Source organism: Tyto alba, unplaced genomic scaffold, assembly GCF_018691265.1.
Source record: "Tyto alba isolate M040663 unplaced genomic scaffold, T.alba_DEE_v4.0 Super-Scaffold_14, whole genome shotgun sequence".
In the NCBI taxonomy this organism is placed as follows: domain Eukaryota; kingdom Metazoa; phylum Chordata; class Aves; order Strigiformes; family Tytonidae; genus Tyto; species Tyto alba.
In genome coordinates, this window is record NW_024881276.1 from 23,920,351 (window position 1) to 23,940,010 (window position 19,660).

The 19,660-nt window shown below is 42.7% G+C and overlaps 1 long non-coding RNA gene across 1 annotated transcript; it reads right to left on the reverse strand.

Annotated features, from left to right (window-relative positions):
- Window positions 1-4,918: 4,918 nt before the first annotated feature.
- Window positions 4,919-7,764, reverse strand: LOC116961951. The gene is made up of 3 exons (XR_004407267.2): window positions 7,643-7,764; window positions 6,989-7,110; window positions 4,919-5,174 (listed from the first exon to the last, which is right to left on the reverse strand). It is a non-coding gene; the product is annotated as an uncharacterized LOC116961951 (long non-coding RNA).
- Window positions 7,765-19,660: the final 11,896 nt, after the last annotated feature.

Sequence of the window (19,660 nt, forward strand, 5' to 3'; positions counted from 1 at the left end):
CTTATCAGCTGCAGAAATACAAAGTCAAATTTCTGGGCTAAATTGCTAACCTCAGGCATCCTCGTATCCAGAGATAAACCTCAGACATCCTAGTATCCAGATATAAACTCAGAATTACAAAAAAAAAAAAATTAATCTTATCGATTTCTGATTTTTTTCAAGTATAACTAGGCCATATTTTCTTGTTTTCCTTTGTGTGGCCATATTTTCTTGTTTTCCTTTGTGTGAAAGCTAAATACTCAACAGTTTCAAAAGGGAGGTGTGGGGAAAGATATTCTCCAATCTCCAGAGATGGGGCTGTGAGACATCCCCAGCAGCTGTGAGGCTTGTGTTAAACCTGAGAGGTGGCAGGAACATCTCTTTGCTGTGTCATCCAGATGGAGGGGAAAGCGGTTGCCAGGGTGACACTGGAAATAGAGGTTGGCCTACTCTGTTCCCATTGCAAGAGAGATACTTGGGGATAGCTTCAATGGGAGAGGAACGGTGCATACAGTGGGAATTCATGTGCTGCTGCTGCAAACACGTGCGTGGCATTGTACATGGGAGACCCCAGACATGTAGAACGCTTTTCAGGTTTTGATTCTAAATGCAGAAGCCTGAATTCTGGATTTGGAAAGTAAATGAAAGAGAAGCTTTAGTCCTCTTACCCAGCGCCCACTTGTAGCCCATGCACCTGTGTGGTCTCTGAGCAACTGAACCATTTGGGTTCAAACGTAAAAGTGCATTTCAAACTTCAAATCTGCAGAAATACTTGGTTAATCATGTGCAATCCTAAGAAATTTAGTTAGCTTAAATATATCCCACAAAGATTTTCTTTGTAATCTTTGTCTTGGGCAGCCATATTACCAAGACTTTTTACACTTTGAATTAAATTAAAATGTAGGTTTCACCTTGCTTGTTTTTTTTTTACTGAAAAATCTCGAGATATATTTTTCTTTTAAAAGTTATTTCTCTGCTCATTGGCCTTTAACTCAGCATTCATTGAAATTCCTTAGGAAAGGGGCTGCCCTGCCTCTGAGGTGATTTACACTGAGAAGAATGTTAAAGAATTACAGATGACTGTTGGTAACATACCTGTGTAACATTAAAATCAGGTTAATTGCTTACATTTCACTGGAAGTTATGGATTGCTGCAGAGCTTAGTACTTCAGCAGATACTGGTACAGCAGAGGGGGTTTATTGATACTTAAATAGCAGTAGAAGTTGTCTGTGTTCAGAAGGGACCTCTTTGAGGGAGGACAGAACATTTCTCAAAGCTTCATATTTTCCCAGGGGGATTTTTCTAGCAGAACATGCCTGCTGTTCAAAGGAAATATTCCCTGTATGAGCAAATGAATGAAAAAGTTAGCTTTACAATAGACACCCTATTAAACTTTAAGAGGGCTGAAGTGAAGGAGCCCAGTCCATGTGTTTTTGGAAAGCTAATAAAAACAGAAAATTATCTGTGGTGCTCTGCAAGGCAGCATGCGTACAGGAGGCTGTTGCAAAACCTGCAGGAGGAAACAGGACAGAGGCATTGAAAGAGCATAACTGGGGAGTGATACAGCAAAAATCCAAGGTAGTGAATCTTTGCAGATTTAATTGACAAATTTAAATGCCAATTTGTATCACTGTCTCTCTCTCTCTCCCACTCATTTTCTTTTCAAGTTTCAACTGAGATTTCAAGTGGCGAACAGGGAGTCTGCCCCCTCCCATTAGCAAACGAGGGGATGCGAGTACTATGTACATGGATGGAGAGGATGTTGCAGCTATCGACAGCTTTTTGTGCAAATGCTGAAGTGGCACGGGGAGACCTCAGGCACGGGCCACAGCCCCCCTGCTCACAGCCCATGGCTGGTCTCTGCATGAGGCAGGCAGAGGGTGGGGAAGGGAATCTGTTTCTTGGGTCCCCTTTCCATCCATCCCACAAAACCAGACATCTCCAGCCTCGTGGTGGGTGGTCAGTAAAAGAAAAGGCAGCATGATTTCAGCTGGGGCTGAGGGGTGCTATTTTAGTGCATCCTCTTACCCCTCATGTCTGCTCATGCGTGCGTGCGTGTGTGTGAAGGGTGGCTTTCTTGGCCTGATCTGTCAGCACCATAGATATTCCTATAATAAAGACTCATGCTACTTACACAAGACATGTTGACTGGTTTATTGTACAATAATTGCTGCTCTTGCAGGACATCCACCCACTCGACTGTAAGCAGAGGCTCCAGGCTTTTCTCAAACATCTGAGTTTGTAGACAAAGTTTTAGAATCTGATTTTTACAGTTTTTGTTAATGTAGACTAAGAGGGAGCATTTCAGATTTCCCTTCCCTGCCTCAAATTCAGCCAGATTTTTTTAGGAACTGCAGAAAAGAGTAAAGGAACCCATGAATACAAAATTTAACATTGCAATCAGAAAGAGGGGCCAGCTCTTTTAATGAGGCTTTATTTAACCAGTGACAATGTGCTGAGAAAACTGGAGGAAATAGGTCAGCTAAAAAACCTGGTACTACAAATGCCTGCTGTAATTTTCCCCCACTAAAATGGTTGTCCTTCTGAAAGGGCTGGTTAAGTAACTGTCCCCTGAAGTCCTGCAGCTATTTTGCAAGCCATGGATGAAAAGACTGGAGCACTGGGTCTCAAGACAGGTTATGTGACAGGTCCATAGTAAAATGGATTCTCACAACAGAGTTTATAGAGGAAACAGCTGACCTGGCTTAGCAATTAGTGGGGTCAGTACCCTACCTGTTTCAGCACTCACAAGCTAAACCTTAATGCCACAATTTCATGATTCCCTTAAACCAGGAATTAGCCAGGGCTCCTGTCAGGTGAAGTGATGCTTTCCAGTCCCAGCTGTAAGATTCTTGCCGGATGCCATCTCCTTCCTTAAGCACAAGTGTTGTGCCATGAACTGGAGCAGAGCACCAGGCATATTTAACATGAAGTGTCCGTATGAGTTAAGTTTTGGCTTTGTCACTTCTTTGAACCATTTTGGTGCAAAGGTTTGTGCCAGCTCAAGAAAAAGTAGAGTGTGGGCAAAGGAAGAGGCGCTAGGGGATGGTGGGACTGCTTCATTAGTAGCAGTGCTGGTCTTAGTCTGAAAACATATGTGAAATTGTGACCTGAGGAAAGGCTTCTTACCTCTGTCCCAGTTCTATACAAGCTATACAGTGAGGTACAGACATGGCTATACTCCTTCCAAGACCTGATCCTAGCATCTTCATTCAGAGGTGTATTAAATCCCTCTCAAAGACCTGTGAACCAGGTTACTTCAGACCCTGTTACTGCCTCAAAATTATTAGTTACTCTTGTATCTGGTCTCAGGCAAAGCTGAGTTATAAATTTGCACCCATGATTCTCTTTATACGAATGCATAAAGTAGGGTTGTCAATGTACGTTTTCTTATACAAAATATGGATTGCATTAAAGGAAGACTTTGCTCTGAGTTCAGATACCACTTTCCAAGTACAGAGAGCATCTGCATCATCACAAGGTATAGCCAAAGATGAGATAGCACAACAATTATTTAATATTTGAGCCAATAAAAACTGCATCAGACCATCCCCAAGAAATACTTGTGTTGTTAAAATGGAGAGGACAAACTGTCTGGTAAACCTCCCTGATTAAAGATAAAGGAAATCTTCTGGACAAAAGAAAAATCTGAATAAATCTCCAAAGAAGGATCTCAACTGCATAGGGAAAATAGAGTTCCCAAGACCTAGACTTCCTATAGTGCAGACAGGATAAAAGCCTGACAATTGCTTAAGAGGTCTTCAGCTAAAAAGACCAGGAAAGAAAGCCTCTAAAACTGATGCCAGACTCGAAATTCTATGTGTGCATTTCCAGTGGCTTTGCATGGTGGGTCTGTCTGAGGTTTGATACTTTCCTTTTATCACTTTACAAATATCTCATCAGTATTGCATTGGTCCAACATGTTGGACCAATACAATGTCCAATGCATGAGGTCCAACATGTCCAAATGTTGGACCCCATGCATGTGAGGCTTGCCTCCCTTTAAGCAGAATGATCATCCTCCCAGAGGAAGAAGTGTCTTCATGTGACCGCTCTCTGCCAGAAAACCTGTCTGGCATATAGCAAAAGAAGTGGGCAGGGTCTTGGGATCCACCAGTCCTGAAGCCTCCAGTGAGATCAAAAGGAGCAGCCTGGTTTGGTGTATAGCTGAGGATCCTGTTTGTGGTCTCCATCATGCCCAGTGGTCATGTCCTGAACAGCTGTGTGCCCAAGACTGTGGAATAGGCACCAGCTGAGCCACTGGACCACAGCACGAGAGATGCACTTACAGTAAGGTAGCACCAAAACAAGAAGATGCACTTACAGTAAGGTGTCACCTTAGCAACTGGGGAGTTGTGAAAAGACAAAGTAACAAGCAACCCCTTTTGAAAAGTGAAGCTGGCCCAAGTCACTCCACACAATGGATGGTCAGGCTCAAGGACCTTCTATTTATTTATTTCAGTTAATTCTCCTCAGTACACCACAGACTAAAGTGTGCAGCAGCAGCAACAGATGCTTAGATACCATGGTGAAGGGTGCTATAGAAAACCTTGTATAGCTATGGAAACCACAGTTGCATTTATCCATCAGAGCTGAGTATCTGGCAGCCTATGTCTATCCTTCATGTTCTGGAAGACCATGAAAAAAATACTTGTACATGGCATTATATTTCACAGCTTTCTTTCTACTTGGCAACGCACACTTATCTCTATTTGATAATAATAATGGTACATGTATTTTTAGACTAACATTATGTGATGGTAATTCTACTGTTATCCAATGTAATACAAGCTGAGAAAAAAAGCCTTTACAGAGAAGAATTGAGGAAATCAAATCAGATTTAACCTGGTGACAGAAAGACAGGGTTTATCTCAGAGTTTAAATAAACACTTTTTTCATTAAAAAATAAAGAAAACAGCAGAAAGTACATGTCTGGATTATTCAGTCTTCAGTTTTCATGTTCAAAGAGTCTTCCTAATTGTCTGATTTTGCTATGCAGAGTAAGAACAGAACATGTACTGTATCTGTCACGTCTTTGTAACCCAGAGGAATGAGAACAAGACTAAGAGCAAGGCATTTCAGAGACCCCCTCATGGGTCTGACAATGGCTGTATCATCGGGAAAAAGTGACATTCCTTCTTTGTTATCCTTTCTCATCTCCAGAATTAAGGCAATAACACAAAGCTGTAGATATCTGCATTAGAAGAAAAAAAAAAAAAGTCAAATGGAGGTGATAAAGTTGCTTTTCACTAGCAGTAATTGGCTGCATTCAAAGCTATGGGTAAAAGTGAAATAAGCTGCGTTAGCATCATAGTACCTTTGCTTTTACCTGTCCTATTTTTACACAGAAAAGCAGCTCAGCCCGCATTCCCAGGTAGCTGCCATGGCTGAGCTGGCAGCAGCATGTTGCTGACTTGGTCATTCATGCTGGGCAAATGTGCTCCAAAAGCACTCAGTCCACAAGCCAGACAAGAGCTTGACAGGCCATGGGTAAAATCCTGGTCCTGAGTGAAATCTGTGGCAAACTTTCTGTAGATATAGGCATATTCCTTACTGCCCTGCAGTCTTTGTGGGTTAGCACACGGTCACCAGGAAATGCTTCTTCCCCTCCTGCTCCTGCACTATCAGCTCTCAAGTTTGCCTGAGAAGCAGAGGCATAGAAAGTGGAGACCTTGGCTACTGATGAGAAACTCACAGAGGTCTTGGCTCTTTTTATGGGTGCTCTAGACACACAGTGAGATGGATTTCGATGTGAAATGCCTTTGTTGGCTAAGTATCTGGAAATTATCTGGAAATTAACTCTGATCTTAAGTTCAGTAAAGATATTTATTTGAAAAAAAAATCTCAAATAGAAAACAAGAATTAGAAAGGTTTATAAAGCCATGGCGGGTGGACAAATCAAAGCAAATTACACTTAGTTTTCTTTCAAGGAGAGCGGAGTCATAGGGCCTTCTTGGTAAAACATGCTAACCTTTATTTACACTGTGTTCCTTTGGTGCCTCCTACAGTTTTTTTTCCAAATTCAATTCTTTTTACCCCCTCTCCAAAGGCTGTTGATCTGCAACTTTATTTAAGGGGCAGTTTCAATACCACTTTCCACAGATTATTGACAGCTGCCTTCTCTCCCAAAATGGCAATGCCTCTTCATTTAACAAGGTGCCCTCTGTTGGACTGGGCTGCACAATTAGCAAATCACTGACGTATCAAGGAGTAAAGCTTCTCCTTTCCCCATATCATCTACTTCTGATGAATCAGCATATCTCAGCATTAATCTGTTCAGTGCTTAAACTTCATTGCCTATCAACATGAAAATGGACAGCAGCTCCTGCTACAGACATACAAGAGAGGTTTATAGATACACCTTGTCACTGGCCCTTGGCTGTGACCAAGTACAGCAATAAGAGATTTGAGGCCGCTGGACCTTAACCCCTAGTTTCAAGGGGTGCTGTGACAATGTGAATGGCAGAAAAGCAGCCAGAATTTGAATTAATTGTATTTTTCTCTGAAAATGATCATAGACCAGATCAGTTCCTGAGGATAAGGAGTAATATATTCCTTTTGATAAACCCTATCTCAGGTTACTGCTTCCAAATGCAGGCCCTAATAATGATTTAACTCAGAACTGACTATGGCTTTTGGCAGATGTAGGGAAAAAAAAAAAAAAAAAAAGAATTAAGTGAAATTGTGCAGCTACCTATTCATCTCTGTTGGTGAAAATCCTCAGTTATAGGCTTGAGCAGTGGAGATCATATGTCTTTCACAGCTTGAAATCCTGGCAAAAAGGAACTTGAGGAATTTCAGCTATTCCACATGACACCAGGCTTGCCTTGTTACTTCCTTCTGAGTAATCTGCCCCCCAAGAGGAAAATCTGAAGCAGCGTGGCATTTGTACAGAGGTAACTTTTTGCACCCGAGAGCTGCTCCCTATTTATGGGACAATGCCAGCTTTCCCAGCCATTGCTCCAGCCAAGCAGGACAATGCGCAGCCTGCAGCAGAAAGCGCATTACCTCGCATAATTGTTTTCTCTGGGAAAACAGCATGACCAGGATACGCGCTACTTTCCTTCCCTCCACAGATATATCTGCCTCCACAAAAGTGGCCATTCTGGTCCAAATCCAAGAGGTTTGGCCTGCAACGTAAACAGAAAATGTCTCACAGCTTGAAGCATTTCACTTGGCTGCTCCCCCCCACCAACACCACCAGAGACATGACGGGGACTGAGTGCAGCCAGAGGTGAGGGAGGTCCCTGGCCTGGTGCCAGTGGCCATTTTCTCCCCAGTAGTTCAGAAATTCACCTGCCTTGATTTGCTGGTACAAAGTAGTAGGAGAGGAAGGAATCGGCAGGGAAAGGCGGGGAAAAGCAAGCCAGACATGGGACTGATGACCAAGGGACAGGGAAGAGTTGGGGCAAAGAGGCGGGATAGAAATCTGCCAGAAACCAGGGAGGAACAACACACAGCGTCACCCTCTGCCTGCGTGACAGGCCTCCCACCACAAAGGGGCTGGAGGCAGCCCTCTCTGGAATTATTTCCCCCAGCAAATACATCTTTAAGAGATTTAAACCGGAACTGTTTTAAGCCAGGTTCCCCTTATGCCAGAAACGTTCGTTCAGGAAACTACCCACCACCTGGACCCTCTGCCCAGCAGGGCTCAGCGCTCACCGTGGGCCAGAGCCAAATTTTTTTGAAGGCTCGCGTCTGTCTCCGCACTACGTTGCCAGGTGCTGTCTCAAAGCCAGTGAACCAGACAAATCCACACTTGTTCCTCACTCCTTGACATTTCCTCCATGGGGCCGGTGGAGGCGGCGGCAAAAGGGATCAGCGGCGGCAGCGGCGGCTCCTGGCAGATGCACCATGGAGGACACTCGTTCCAGAGCAGGGGTGCACGAACACTCCTGCTCCTCTTGATTCTGTCACCGACAAACCCATCCCAGAGACAAAGAATTATCTCAAGTATTTGGCAAACTTGAGCTGAATCTGCCAAAGATGTTATTCCTAGTCCTCTGAGACCAACGTGCGGCCCTTGGGTATAACTGACTCCTCCCCACTGCCCCCGGGCTGCGCTCAGGCTGTGAGGGCAGGCCAGCCTTGACAGGGTGACCGCACACCCACCCCTCTTCTTTTCACCTCAGCCACTTCAGCCTGTCCTCCTCCTTGGGGACTCTGGTGGCCTGCTGAGGGGGGACAACTCGGGATGTGCTGTACCTGCCGGCTGATGCCTGGCAAGCAGGGACATTTCCACTGCCACAGGATGATTTGACCTCTGAAGCGCCTCACCTTTCCTGTCAGTCGCTGAGTGCTTGTGCTGTCCTCCCTCTTACCAGTTTTCAAAACAGAGAAGTGGAATACTTTGACTGAAAAACAGCCTTTCCCCTTTTTCCTGAAGGTTTTGTTCATCTTTATGGAAAGATTTTCTATCGCTGATCCCACCTCTGGGGTGAATGGAAACACTTATTTTGCCAAGGTGCAAACTAGAGTACGAAGGGCTGTTGGGGTTTTATTGTGCTCTTTACTCAGCACTGAACAATTTGTCTTAGATGTGGCTGCTGTCAGGCCTGAGCTGTTCCCTGTGTGTAGGAAGGTGCCTGGGTAAATATAATGCTTCATAAAAATGAGCTCTAGAGAAAGAAGGAGATACTTGACCCCACTGCAGGACTGGTTCAGGGATCCTGATGCTGGAAAAGCTGCATCCCATCCTTTCCCTCCTCTTCCCTCCTCCAAGGACCCAGAAGCATTTTTCAGCCTTCTGGTTTTCAAATGGAAGACACATGTCCAAAAACGTGTGTCCAGGTGTAAAGTGAGTGAAGCTTCGTATGGAGATGCTTTCAGTGGACATTTAAGGCAGATGAACATATTAACTTTCGGAGTCTACGCTTGCTCCATAGCCATAGGGGGCTCCTCTGAAGGGTGAAGGGAAACACAACCCAGCCTGGGTGCTCTGGGGCTCAGAGACACTTTCCCCATGCGGGACTGGACATGGAGTTATTCTGTGATTCTCATCAGCACAGGGCAGAAAGCTTTTTTACCTCTTTCTTCCCACCAGTTCCTCTGTTATATATAAGCCAAATGAATTCCTATATGACCCAATAGTTTGAACTAATTCTGCAAACACCGTTCTTACTACTTTTAATGATGCTCCTTCAGTCACAGGAAGTTCTTTGTGTTTCCAGAAATGTCATTTGCCTTAGTCCTGCTACGTTCACCTGTTGTTACCTAGAATACTGAATTAAAGGGTTTTGTTCCTTTTATTTGGTAATAGGAACAAAAAGCTCTGTCCTGTCAATGTTTTGTGAAAGCAGGGTCCATAATTAGGACTAGACTTTAGCAGTAACTAGGCCACGCTTTGCTCTGTTTCAGAACCTCTGTGATCTAGCTGCCTAAGCTACCTTTCCAAGCGTGATATCAACCTGTAGGAGCAATCTCAAGGAAAATTGCTTAATTCATCAAGACATGTGGTTACATACTTATCTCCAAAGGTGTACGCAGTCCTGCTGAGGTCAGTGGCATTCCTCACGTGCATGAAATGAAGAGCCACTCTCGTGCCATCAGTCAAAGTGAAAATTGCCTGATCATCTCAAGTAATGATCATCTGAAACAGCTTTTCAGTCTGCTGAAAGAAAGACAAAAATTTAGCAGTAAAAATGTTCCCTCTTTTAGAAAGGTCAAATGCACAGAAAAGACATTTTTGAAGGAATGCCGGATGACCCCCAGAGCCTCTCACAGGCAATTTTCCTGCCCCTGCACTGTTTGGAGTTTTAATTGCCTCTTTGGGGAGGTGCTAATAGCTGCCTGAAAGTGCAGTCACAATTCAGCAATTTGGCACACGTGACTCCTCCGAATATGGGAGCAATTAGCAAAAAGCAATATGGTGAATGGTAGCGTATGCACCGGATTCTGGACAGCATTCAGACGAGAAATGTAAACCAGAAGAGAGTGGAGCAGACGGAAATCCAAACAAGCTTTCACAGAAATAAAATCTATCAGCTATACTTAGATAATGAGAGTCTAACATTAGAAGACTGTATTCAGAGTCACCGTCGCACTCCCAAACCTCGCTGACTGAATGGGTTGCAGCAGCCAGTTTAAGTTCACAAAAGCAGTTTGTGAGAAAAAAAATATCCAAAATGCTTAGTAGAAGTAGGTTTAAAGACTTCTGGGAGAATTAAGTGAGCCCTGATTGGACAAGGAGCACTGCAGTTCTTAGTGGAGAGGAAAAAAATCTGTATTCTAGGCATTAGTTATTTATTTAAGACTAAAGATTTGGGTGTACCCACAGAATCTAATTTCCTAGATAATTTTTGGTTACATTGTACATACAGCTTTGTTTTTGGCAACCTGCAGGATGCCACAAAATGTTAACACTACGTTTAAGGTATCAGCCAGCGTGCAGTTTGTCTTAGGGACAGCAAGTCCCCGAGTCATTAAATCCTTCCCATTTCAAACAACTGCAAGCTGCATTTGTCCTAAATCATGTCTCCCCGCTCCAGCTATGTTCACTTTAATAACTGGAAATGAACTAATCGTAACCAGGATAGTGCTGTCTCCTGGGATTCATTACACTTCAACTAGCTTTTACCCTGTCAGTGAGGTCCCCACTCTCTCCAACATGGGAATGTGGTGCCCGGCCATGTCCACTGTGTCTGGGGGTGGCTGCTGTGCCCTGACAGAGGCTGGGCTGGCCCGCCACTGAGGCAGGCGAGTGTGCAACAGCAAACAAGAGGAAAGAAAGAGGAATGGAAGTTGGGAAGATACAGAAAAGATACAGAAAAGGGAGGAGGGCTGATACAATAAGGTAAACATGACGGCTAGAAAAGCAGGACGAGGCACAAGGAGCTGATCGATGAATTAGCAAGGGATAATTAATTAGTGCGCAAATGCAGAGGGCAATGAAATGAAATAGTTAATTATGCAATGGAGCAAACAAACAGCAAATTAATTAAATGTAGCAGATGCTCCAATTATTTAAGGCAAAACACGGTTAGTGAAACTATTTATTCCCTGGTATTTCAATTATTCATGGTATCTCTGGCCATGGAGATTACGGCCTGTTTAAATGCAAGGTCCAGCCATGTGCATCTAAAAAGCTTTTATCTTGATAGTGCAAGTAAGACGAGCTGGACACTGATGGAAAGTGGTAGGGACTGCAGCTGTTCTGAATAAAATGCCTTAAAAGAAGATGCTATAAGAAGATAATATATATGTTGCTTTATTTTTCTTTTTTATTTGTTTTTTGAATAACCACTTTGAATTGTAACAACTGAGAATGGAAGTTGGAAATGTTAGGCTCTTACTGCCCCTGACAATGGAAGCTCTACCATGTCTGAACCAAGGTAATTCTAATAGATACAGTTGCTTATTCTTTGGTTAACTTTAAACTTCTGGAGGAAGCCAGAATTTTTGAAAATGAATGATTAACAAACTCTAATAATTTCTAATGCTTAAATAAATTCCTTTTCTGCTTACTTGTAGATTAAAATCTTGATAAGCCCACTGTACTGTCTCTACTGTCTGAAATTATTTTGGGTTATTTTGTAACTCCACTTTTCAAGTATGGCAATGTCCTTCTATCATCTGATCTGCTTGCATTGCCTGCCTTTTTTTTTTTTTTTTCCAGCGAGGGCTTCCTCTTTATTTTTGTAATTTTTGTTCTGTAAATATTTTCCAATTTCCTCTCTGTTAAGTAGATTTTGATCTTGGGTGTGATGGCATTAATTTGAAGTCATTCCTTTTCTCTCATTAAATGTTCCTGATGAATACAATCGGCCCATGTGATCATTCCTGGCAATATTTATATACGATACGAAAATTTTACTTGCATGAATAGCCAGAGCACACACTCTGAATACTTTGAGGACTCAGCCAGGCACTCCTCACTGCGATTAACAGCAGTTTTCTGAGTTGGGAGGTCGTGGGCAGCAGTTGTCTGTATTTGGAAAGTAATAGCAAATGTAGCGTTGTATGTATCATTCATTTATTCTCGTCACCCGCACATAAATGTGTCCCTCACCTAATACTTCACAGCTCTACAGGACACATTTATTGTCTTAAATGTGAGAGCTACAGCAGAATAAGGGCTTAAATAAACCACAGGTGTGAAAAATTCCAACTGGCAACTTCAAACTAAACACCATGAAGCATAAAAAGACACTTGTCAGAGCTGGAAGGAGCAGTTTGATTAAATCATTGCTTCAGCCCAGACATGTTGGGCCTAATTCTCCTCTCCCACCAGATGACTCACGTAAAGCGTGGGCAATTGCACTGCTGTAAGACTAGTGTGGTGGCACTTGGACTCTGGAGCTCTAATTATGCCTGTCTGACACCACAGAGCTAAAATGTGCAGCTGAACAGATTTATGATGCTACGCTTGTCTGAGGTGAATGACTGCTCCTACTCATGGTCTGGGATCACTAAAGTGGAGAGAATTTTAGTAGCCAACATTGCCCCAGTGTTGAAAGCAACAAAACCTGCCTGAACTGCTGGTGAGGCAGACGACGAGAGATGGATCTTTTTTTAACTGTGTTTTTCTTGGTGCCAGTTGCCAGGGAGGAGCCAGCATGGCATGTATGTGAAGTACTGCAGTTGAAAGCTCTGATGCCATCAGATTTTACGGCCCCAGCCTCTGCTCTCTGCCACTTCTGGCGTGTGTCCCCACCTAGAATCCCCTCCTGGCAATAGACTCTCGTCTCTCACAGCAGGGCAGGGCGAGGCAGCTTGCAGAGCAAGCACCTCCCTGCCTTCATCTCCCTCTCCTATTTTGGCTCCCATAGGGAAGAGGAGGTATGGCAGCTGCATTAGGTGTGCCAACTATGTACCTACGGTGAGTAGGCTGGAGAGCTGCATCCTCCTCAGAGACATCTTTTAACAACTGTGGAAAAGAGGATGACCAGTGAAACAGCTCTTTCCAGCCCCCGTTCTGGTGCACAGCAGTGGCCAGCTGGAGAATGCAGATGTTGCATTGCTGCCTACACGAGCAGTGTGCCCAGAAAATGTACTAAAATAAGGTTTTTTGAAACTGTGAAATGCACCAGTACAATACTATTAACTTGTGTGAAAAACATCAGCATGAATAGTTAACATTACATTACTTTGAGTACTACTGAGAAAAGTGTTAGCCACTGAGTCAATCTATGTTAGTGAAAGCCACATGATCCATTTTGTTCGTATGCTGATATTATTGCAGTTACAAGAGACAATTTTCAAATGCCTGGCTGTTTCATAAAAGCCAATGTACTTGGATTCACAGCAGGTACTAATTTTGCGTGCATCTGCTGAGCTGTATGGCATCAACCTGTTTTTAATTACACCTGCATGTCAGGCTCAAAATGTGTCTGTGAACAGGAAAGATGAAAGGTAGGCAGAACAGGATGTCATGTATTTCCCATCACCTTTCACTGGCTGGCTGCCCACAGAAGTAAGAGGAAATTCCCTTTTTCCATAGTGAAAATGTAAAGATTTACTAAGCTTTGCACTGCCAACAACAAGGTGTAATCGCCACTTCCTTAAGGAAACATGCACGTGTTAACAGGGGTGAGCAGGGGAGCTCCAAATAGCTTTCCACACCTTCCCTACCACTGATCTGTAAAGGGCCACGAGTTAGCCCTCGCTTTGTTATATTTTACTTGCACTGAAATGCCTAAGTGTGTTGACTTAGTATCCCAACTTCACTGTAAAATAAAATACGTGAAAGTAGGGGCAACTAGGGTTTTTTGATGGCTGGAATAACAAAGAAAAAGTTAAACAACACTTCTATTATTTCACCCAGGTATAGCAAAAAAAAAAAAAAAAAGTTTATACACAGTTATACAAACAAAATAATTCAAACTACATGTAGGGATAGCCATGACACTTGGAACACTGGACAGAGTGATTCAAAAGCTGCTAGACAGTCAGAAGAAATGTATTTCCTAAGGTACTTCCCTCTGAATGAAAAGTACTAAGCCATTTGTGACTGTACCTTCAAGCCATTCCTTTAATTTATTTCCTTAATTTGAAATTGTTTCTTTCTAATTGCATTAAAAATTGTGCACTGTAAAAACTGTAGTGTATGCCAAGAATGTGTATGTGTAGTCAGTATATAAAACATGAGAACAGGGGAAGAACAATTGCTTTTGTTATTCTGGAATCCAGTCAGACTTTGCTGCTACCTCAGCCACTTTGCATAAAAAAAAAAAGCACTTACAAATCAGTAATGGTACATACAAATTTAAAAGATAAAAAAGGGATTCACTAGTCCTTTCCATTTTAGTATATGTGAGGGTTGTTGAATTTTGATGCTGTTGCTTATTTCTGTAGTATTTCTTGGGTCTTTGGGGTCTTTCATTAGAACCTACATGAGTTAACCAGTGATAAAAAGCACCCATGAAATCAGCTTACCTGGCAGCCTGGGGCTTGAGTTTGGATGCAAGTAGCCTCCACCCCCAGCTTTGGTGACCTGGTCTGTGCTCTGTGTAGTCCAGGTTGATGCAGGAGAGCATCCCAGCCTTGTTCCCAGGACGGTCGCCCCTCTGGCAGCCCCAGGGGCAGGGGCTGGGGGGCACTCCCTGGTGTCTGCCAGACTTAGGGGAGGAGAAGGGAACAGGGCCAATGCATCTCACCACTTAATATTTGTGTCCAAGTTTTAATGAGTTTAGTCAGAGGCCTTGGAGACCATAGTCCTGAATTCCTGCTTTCCTCAGTCAGGCACTGATCCAGTAGAAGCTGTGGTTGTAGCTGCCCTGGCACCATCTTTTCTCTCCTGGAGTGCTATATGAAAAAAAAAAAAAAAAAAAGACTCTTTTGCAGTAGAGGGAAGGGCCTTTCAGTATAGTTCAACCTTGAAGTAAGAGAAAACAAAATAAACCAGAAATGAAGTTGAGATCCAAAGACTCCTGAATGCCTCTGCCCCTAAGGTTTCCCTCCTTTGTAACCCCATGATCCAAATATTCCCCGGATTTTTTGCATGCCTTTTCAATTTATGCCACCAGCTGTAATTTCAGTTTTGCGGCAACCAGACAAAATCTCACCACTCTCAGCAGAGCCCTGCCAGGTTCTACTCTTTATGAGTCCTAAAGTTTACAGAGGTGGTACCTTTACCTCTGTCTGTTGCTGTGCAGATGCTTTTGCTTCTGAAGGTTGAAAGTGTATTGCTGTTTTTAAAGTTTTATCCTATTTATGTATTTAATTTGTCAGTGGATGTAAGTCTTACATAACACTTTTTTTTTTTTCTTTTAGTTGAACCACAATTTTCATACAGCACTTTCTTTGTTATCTGAATATAGTTTTTGTGCACTTTTGTTCAGGCTGCAGGAATCCAGACAAACAAGTGTTAATTCCCCATGATGTTTTCCAGCTGACAGGCCTAATTGATTTGATTTCCACTGTTTTCACAAGTGACCCCCCTCAACCCGTCATCACCGCTTCTTTTTGATACCTGAGCTTTACTTTCTACTCTCACATTCCACTTCAACAACTAATAAAGAGCTTATTAGGAAGGAAGAAGCTCATTATTTATTTTCTAAACTATGCTCCATGCACAGCAGATTCAGCGGGTTATAGCCCTGTATTACTAATCAATACAAAACATTTGCTTCTATTAGGTTACCAGCATCTTTTATCATCAGACTGAAGTTAGGAACCTGTTTCTTTGTGTTCTGCTACCCACGCTCCAGCTAGACTAGACAGAGATAAAAGACAGCTGAGTAATATTTTCCTGAGATCCCTGATGATGCACACAGATGGCCTGTAACAAATGAAATATGCAAGGTGACGGCTGGAGTTCTTCTCACTCCAAGTTCAAATTTTATGGCTTAGAGAGTATTTCAGTCCTTATACCACAGCTTCATAGTAAAGAGATAGATTTATTTTCTTATCTGCAACAGGATTTGTGAAACTTTGCCGATCACGGCCATTAATGGTTGCAATTGAAAGCAGCCTAGTACTCTCATTGTACTTCTTCCCGCCTTCATTAAAAAACAGCTTGGAAAAAAATGTATTAAAAACAGCAAGAAGGCCATGTGGGGCTTGATAAATCTAAAAAGAAACACTGGAGAAGTTTGTTATCTCCAGTATTGTGAAATGAAATACAAGACTGAAGATTCCCATTAAGGGTTTTAGCATATGTAAAAACAAGCAAACAAACAAAATCCAACAGATACTAAGTCAAGTGAAAGATTACATGTTGGTAGCACAGGAAATAAAAGCTCTTTGGAATAAAATAAACACAGATCTGTTTACAGTGCCTGAAAGAAACAAATATATTTGTTCTGGACTATTACTGAGTCTTCTCTGAGACAGCCTTATCAGATCGCAGACCAGCTGGTGACTGTGTCCATCAAATTCACTTCTGCTAATGTATTAAATAATCTGTTCATAATGCCTGACTGTGGATCATAGTCTGGTGAGCAGGAATTCATCCAATTTGAAACGAACATAGTTTTAAACACGTAACTCTTAGCATTCCTAACTCCCGGTGTCTCAGCTTAGAGGCAAAACATCTTAAAACAATACAAATATCTTCTGCAAGAAGATAGAGTTGAGAAGTGACTTAGCTCTGTTAAACTGTAGAATAGTGCTGGTAAAGCGGAGATTCTTTAAGTGCCTATGTGGCCTGGACTCCAGCAAGCTGGGAGCAGCTCACCACCATGCCAGTTTTCTTGTTCTCAGGAAACTGCAGGTGCAGAGAGAGAAAGATAGGAAAAAAAAAAAAACAAAAAACAAAAAACAAACTGAACTGCCACCTGGGAACTGTCACCCTCCCATGAAAGTGATTTTATGTGTCTCTCCACTGGGGAAAGGGTGGCCACGGACAGTATGCAGCCCTGCAGAAGACTGCTGCTATGGAGATGCCACACTCCTGAGAAATGCAGGGCACCTTCTCCAGATCTCAGGACAGAAGAGGACAGTGGACAGCCCCAGCCAAAAGAGGTGCCAGGTATCCAGGGGGTATGGGACTGGGGGCCCCCACAGCCCTAACACAAATTGGGGCCTGAACTCAGCCCTGCCGGTTGCAGCACCGATAAGAACAAAGAACTGGTACCTCGTTAGTAGCGGTGGGATGAAGAGGAGGTGAGAAGATAAATCTTTGAGGAGATATTGCGGGAGCCAAATGGGACCATAAGTTATGACACTCAGGTGCTGAACAGAGCAGATTTGGTGGCTCTGAACGCCTGCTGAACAGCACATGACCCTCGCACCATGCACGTCGCATCTTCGAGTCTGATGGGAAGGAATCTCTCTTAAAGTTTCCAGATTTGTCTTTTCTGGGCTGTACTAAAGTATTTACATAGGTGTGTATCAACTTTGCAGCTTCAACCAGTTATACAGTGATAGTTTTTAAATAAATCAATACATTATGTATGCATATAAAATACACTGTATTTCTATATATAAACCTAAGCCATTTCCTGTCTATATGGAAAGTACGGGTATTGTCTGCTGTGTGAAAAAAGAAAAAAAAGGATATGTTCCACTTTTTCCATTTATTGTCCAGAACATACCCTCATATCAAATGGTTTCTGATTGAAAACAGCCTCTTAATGCATTACAAGTAAAAATAACCCATTATTGTGTAATATATGATATAACCATTCCTCTTAAAGGCAAAGCAGTGCTTGCAAATATGTCTAGACAGCATGATGGAAAAGCACAAATTGGCCTCTAACTATTGCCACCCACTTATTAGACAAAACTAGAACAAAATTTAAGATATTACAGTCTCACTCTTTGCACGATATCTATAAGGGGGAGTGTCTTTCTGAGACACAAAGGCTTCGTTGCTTACTGCAGTGAAGTAGTATCAAAAACTTAATGAATAAGAGCATGGCTAACATACCTTCATGGCCTGATGAAAACTGCCAAGTGACTGAAGTATGCCAGTGTTTCCTGTAAGCAGTGGTATGTCCTATGTATGGACAGTGTTAAAAAGTCTTCTTTCCATGCTGCAGATGAATTGGTCACCAGCCGACGCTCCAGACACGATCAAAATTCAGAATCTATTTGCCACATTTTGGAGGAATGCTTTTAAGTCCCGATTTCATCCTTCTACCCTGCACCTGACCTTTTTTTTTTTTTTTTTTAATTCAATTTTTAAACTCCCCATGCTTGTGTCTGGTAATACAGTTGTCTTTGACAAGGTTCTCTTTGTAAAAAGATCATTTTCCTCTGCCACACCTCCTTGCTACCTTGTCATGGCAGGAAATCAACTTTGTTTGTACTTGTGCTGAGGAGTCTTGGGATGCAAGGTACATCTTAGATAAGAGCATTTGGTTTTTGTTATTCTTCTGTTCTTCTCCTCACCTTTAGACAATAATGACAGGGTAAAAATGGTAATGGAAAGAAAGAGCAGCAGACGGACAAGAGAAATCATTTATTCAACCAATAGTTTTTATGTGATGCCATTTGTTTTCCACTTGCAAAGTATTTTGTATTTATTATTCATAAAGTGTTTGTCTTCCCTGTGATGAAAAGAGAAATGGTGAATCAACAAAGTGGGTGATTTTTGTATAAAGGGTGTGCTGGATGATGTTTATACAGTTTGCAAGCACTTGCATGTTTTCATCTGTGTATATATAGGTTGTTAGTGCTCAGGAAAAATTATTGACTCTGGTCCCAGAGAAGTTACAGGGGCCTTGTCCCATTTTCATGCCTGAATGCTCAGACAACGTGGTGGTGAAAGCCAGGCATGTGTTGGGATGTACAAGCCCCACGGAGGAGTACTGGGGTACTGGAATAATGTACTGCCACCTGCTTTAGACCCTTTGCTTCAGTGTTTTGGTTTCTCATTCTACACAGTTATCCCTAGGTAGGTTGATGGACAGGTAGCAACATTAAACTATGTTTTAGTCTAACACCTACCAATGAATGAGTCAAACAGTCAGGAAGCTGGATTTGTTTGGGTGAAAGAAGAATCTAATAACTTTGCAGTCATATGTAGCCTGTGAGTCAGCACAGACTAAAATCCCATTCACCACTGAAGAAAAGTCTCTCTTATACACATATATGTGCACACATGCCCCCACATATGTACACATACATATTCACAGCTGAGAAGTAACCTAAGCAGGACCTTTTCTCCCTCTTGCTTTGGAAAGCCAGTATAAGGTTTCTTCTAATGGAGGGCACAAGGAAAATGGCACATATAAAACTACTGCCTCCCCCCATACAATCAAAATGCTGACGGCCTTTGCAAATATCACAGCAGTTTTGACACAGATGCCCCTGTAAATTGAGCCAAGAAGCTGTTCACTAGGCACCAGAAATGCACTCGCATTCGAGCTCCAAATTCACCCGTTTGTGTAAGTGAGGTTGCAGCTGTGTCTTTGCTGCTGGGACAGGCAGAAAATCCACCCGGGGAATAATCTGCAAGACAATCATCAGGAGGAGGCATGTTCCAGTTGAGTTTTGAAGTTACATGCTTTCTGCCAATGTGCTTTGGATTTGCTCTGCTATTTTTAAAACCGTAAGAAGTGTCCAAACCTCTGCCCAGCCCTCCCCCTTATGTTTGGTGCACTTACTTATCGTGGTTGGCATCCTGTCTGAGGCAGGAGATCAGTCAGGAAGTTAACCAGGGGTCCAGATGCTGCTCTTGGAAATGCTCATGCCAGAGCCAGGCTTCCACGCGTTTCAGCTGCCAAATTCTCTCCACACAAATGTCCACGGTTTCTGGCTCTCACACTGGGGTAGTTAGAGGAAAAGCCTGAAGAA